We start from the raw sequence: 4,984 nt of genomic DNA on the forward strand, positions 1-4,984 counted from the left end.
CTCGAGTCCTGTGTTCAGTTTTGGGCCCCTCACTACAGGAAAGACATGGAGGTGCTGGAGCGTGTCCAGAGAAGGGCAACCAAGTTGGTGAGGGGCCTGGAGCACAAGTCTGAGGAGAAGTGGCTGAGGGACCTGGGGTTGTTTAGTCTGGAGAAAAGGAGGCTGAGGGGAGACCTGATCGCTCTCTACAACTACCTGAAAGGAGGGTGTAGTGAGGTGGGTGCTGGTGTCTTCTGTCAAGTAACTAGTGACAGGACGAGAGGAAATGGCTTCAAGTTGCACCAGGGGAAATTCAGGTTGGATATTAGGAAAAATTTCTTCAGCAAAAGGGTTGTCAGGCATTGGAACAGGCTGCCCAGGGAAGTGGTTGAGTCACCATCCCTGGAAGTATTTAAAAGACATGTAGATGTGGCACTTAGGGACATGGTTTAGTGGTGGACTTGGCAGTGCTAGGGTAACGGTTGGACTCTATGATCTTAAAGGTCTTTTCCAAGCTGATTGATTCTATGATAATTTGCATGCAGGTTTGACACCGTTGTGTGCACAGGCTGCCCACACCGTTACAGGCAGCACTTTCTTATGTTGTTTCTCAATTGCTTCACCACTGCTCACTGAGCACTCCTGATTTGTTGCAGGTTAAGGTAGAGCCAGAGAGTTATCAGAAATAGAGCTGGTGGCGTCTGAAGATGTTCATGCCTGTGCTCAAAAGTAGGGTTAAAGAGAGTCATCTAATTGGTTCGTAATGACAGCCAAGAGTGGAGACCTCACAGGACCTCAGGTAATCTATACCAATGCTTCATGGTTCCTGGTAACACGGTTTTCTCATCTTTCTCTTTTTAAGGATGAGGAAGAAACATATATTTCTATAAGGAAACAGACCAATGTAATTGCATGTAGTAATTGGCTCTGGCTACACTGAATATAAATAAGTATACTTGCAGTTGTGGGGAAACTTTGCATTTGCAGTACAACAGCTGTTTACAGAGTGAAAGGTGATACATGAGGTCAGACTGGTAGCAGCAAACATCTTTTTTTTTGTTTGTTTTGAAACTTCCTCACATGTTGTCTTATTGAATTAGGTGTAAATGAGACTCTCTTAAAGCTACAAACTAAGCATTTGGACCGAAATATTTCTTGATTTAGTAATAGCACACTATTCCATCTGAGGTAGGTACTTAGAAGAAGAAGAAGCTGTCAAACACATTGTGTTTATCTGTGTGATGACTCTGTGGTTTATCTGATACTTGTCACATGAAGACTAGTGCAAATAGCAATAGAGTGTATTTAAACAAAACAGAAAAAAATATTATTTTTATTTCCATTCTGCCTAGTATTGATTGTGTTGGAAAGTTATCAAAAATTATAAGTCATTTTATCAGAAATGTTAAAAAACCCCAACAAATTTTGAGTTAGAAGGACTACAGGAAGAAGCTATTTATTAATACAGGAGAATTGCCATGTTTTACATTTAAATATTGTGAAAATCCCTTTCCATGAATGCTGGGATCAGTGCCATCTGGTCTCTTGGATCATCCCAGCTTAAAATAATGTGTGCTTCTTGCCATCAGTCAAAACTTCACATTCATTAACTAATTAAAAAAAAAAAAGTCTATTTTGCCAACATTGTGGTATTTTCCAGTGAATGAAATCCAGCAGTGTATCCCTTTTAGCATTACTTTATGGCTATTCTAACGATAGTAGTAGTTTTCCTTAGTGGAGCTCATTTATCTTTGTGTACTGTGGTACGTTATGGGGAATAGATGTGTAATATTCTGGAACTATACAGCTGTCAACTTCCTGGGCTTTTCTTTGTAAACAACTTGATTAAATGAAATGTCATTAGGAACACTTTTGCTGGGCTTTTGCTTTCTTGTACGAGTTGATATGTTTGTGGGCAATTTCTCTTCTGGGCCTACCCTCTAATGATAGCTTCGGAAAAATATGTACTATGGCATTTTGTATAACAGGAAATAAATAATAAAATTGAGAAGAGCTATTTAATTAGGGTGAGCCACACCTGTTACCTATCTGCATCTCCTCAGCTTTGCATTAAAATGTTAATTGAGCACAGCTGCAGGATGGGCCCGATCCTCTTGGTTTGGAGTATACTTGACACTAATGTGAATTAGTACAGTTCGCCTAGGAGGCAGAGCTGACATTCCCGCCCACACACCCTTCTTCTTTTTCCACCACTGATGGGGTAGCAGGACTTTTATCATAATGCCAGTTGTACAATTTTTAGAAGTTTAGTTTTACTTATTTCAATCTGTGTGTACTGTTTTAATTTTTGCCATTACGTGAGCATGGTAAAACCATAAACTGCAGATTTCAGAGTTTAAAAAATGAGCATAAATATACTGAGGCTGAACAGGAATTGAGCTAACATGAAGGCAAGTGTATACCTGAGCAGCTTCCTCCCACATACACCATACCTATTAGTTCCCTAATTTCCTTCCCTTTCTCCATACCACTCTTGGTGGGAGACTCCTGGGAAAGAGTTGGACCACTTAGCTGACCACTGAGGGAAGAAAAGAGCCCCATAGCAGTTGTTGCTCAGATGGCTGGACCCTTTCATGCTGCCTGGAGCCTCTTCTTCATCTCAGCTGACGTCTGCTCCTTCTCTGACAAGAAGTCCCTTGCGTCCCTCACTGCTTGCTCCTCTCCACCCACTTGCCCCAAGTGCTGAACAATCTGCTGTCCCAGCAGCTTCCCCTGGGGAGGGAGTCAAACAGCAACAGCCTATTCAACGTTTATGTTGAAGGAACTGTATTTTTATAAAGCATCATGGGAAAAAATCAGTAATAAGGATGCTAAGACGTAGCACATAAAACACACAAATCTAACTTAATTTTTGTGCATGTGATTTTTGCTGTTTAAATATAAGACTAAGTAACATTTGTGATAGACCAACTTATAAAAGAGTAGCTACATGTGTGTCTTTGTTTCTCCCTCCCACCCCCTTCTCTAAGTAAAATTGCAGCTGGTGTGGACATCATCTCAGTGTACTCTTCAAAGAATGCTGGGAAAAGACATCGATGGTCTTTATAAGATAATAAATTTTAGGTTGGTTCACGTTGAAATGATTTGACAAGGACAGCATGTTTGTGCCTGGTTAGAAAGATTGGAACCTGTGTATAGAAACCTAAATTGATTTGAGTTCCAACTCCCTTATCTTAAAATGTTTAGAAATAGGAAAGTTTTTATGATTTATTACTTGAAAGCCATCAAGTCTCCTGCTGGCAAAATGAAGCAGCAGTACATACCTGTTAACCCCATGTTCTGTCAACCTGTAAATACAATCTTTATAGAACTTTACATGTGGGAAGTTTATTTTAGCCATGTCCTACACTAATGCCTGTTTTCTAGTGCCGTATATACTTTGGTATTTAAGTGAGAAGAATAAATTTTTAAAAAGGACCAATTTATTGTTTCATGCTCCTCAGTGCATGATTTTCTAATGCCCACAGATTTATGTGTTCGTACAGCCTCTCACAGAACATCCTGGCAAGAGGTTTTCAGGAGATTTTGACTTTCTCAGAGATATCTTTTGAGAATACCACAAAAGTTTATCCAACTTACAGCAAACCCTCTACAAGATGAAGGCAGTCACTCAATTAAAGCCTTAAAAGTCACAGGTGAGATGCAAGGAAGACTAAAGAGATGATATTCATCAGCTGGTGCAAGGGTTCTTTGAGAAGGAGGGCTGGTCTGTGACCATGCTCATTTGGTGGTGAGGATGATGAAGTCTGGGTGAAGTGATGGGTCGGGGGGGAATAACTTGGCTCTTCTCTCTTAGCTCTTTACTGCTGGACAAAGAAGGTATGTAATTTCAGAGTGGGTTTTTTTTTTTTTCCTGTCTTCTGTGCTGCAAATGCACTCTATGATTTTTTTGCAACATCAGGAAAATGAGGAAGGTCTCTGTTATGCTATAGCTGTCTTGGAAAACATGATCTATTACAGGAAGCTGATTGCATCCCAGGGCTGCTCTGACCAGTTGTGCTGGTTTTGGCTGGGATAGAATTAACTTTCTTCCTAGTAGCTGGTATGGGGCTATGTTCTGGGTTTGTGCTGGAAGCAGTGTTAATAACACAGGGAGGTTTTGGTTACTGCTGAATGGTGCTTACCCAGAGCCAAGGGCTTTTCTGCTTCTCCCCCCACCCCACCAGCGAGGAGGCTGGGGGGGGCACAAGGAGTTGGGAGGGGACACAGCTGGGACAGCTGACCCCAAAGGAATATTCCAGACCATAGGACACCATGCTCAGCGTGTAAAGCTGGGGGAAGAAGAAGAATGGGGGGACGTTTGATGTGATGGCATTTGTCTTCCCAAGTCCCCGTTAGGTGTGATGGAGCCCTGCTGTCCTGGAGATGGCTGAACACCTGTCTGCCCATGGGGAATGAATTCCTTGGTTTGCTTTGCTTGCGTGTGCAGCTTTTGTTTTACCTGTTAAACTGTCTTTATCTCAGCCTACAAGTTTTCTCACTTTCACCCTTCTGGTTCTCTCCCCCACCCTACTGGGGGGGAGTGAGTGAGCAGCTGTGTGGGGCTTAGTTGCCAGCTGTTGTTAAACCACACCAGTAGTAAGTTCCTATGGGCAGAAAGTGATTATCAGCAGGGTACAGTGTACAGAGATATTTTGTGACTGTTTTACTGTATGACTGGCATTTACAACTATAGTGGGGGGAAGGTCTCTCTGCAGCAAGATGTGTGGATGATTTTGTGTTTCTGTAATGTGTTGTTACTTAATGCATACATTTATCAAAAGTGTGGCCAGTTACCTTCTTTGAAGCTGGTGAACTGATGGAGGACATATTAGGACAGTTATTTAAAAACCTGGGATCCAGCATCTATGGCTTTCTGCTGCAACAATAATGTTTTCTTATTGTGAGTTGGCAGGGAATAGTTTACACTGGTCTGATTTTTTTTTTTGTTTGGATTTTTTTTTCGTGCATCTTAGCTTTTGTCATTGTTTTTACATTTCTTAAC

The sequence above is a fragment of the Haliaeetus albicilla genome, chromosome 21 (genome assembly GCF_947461875.1).
Source record: "Haliaeetus albicilla chromosome 21, bHalAlb1.1, whole genome shotgun sequence".
Taxonomy (NCBI): domain Eukaryota; kingdom Metazoa; phylum Chordata; class Aves; order Accipitriformes; family Accipitridae; genus Haliaeetus; species Haliaeetus albicilla.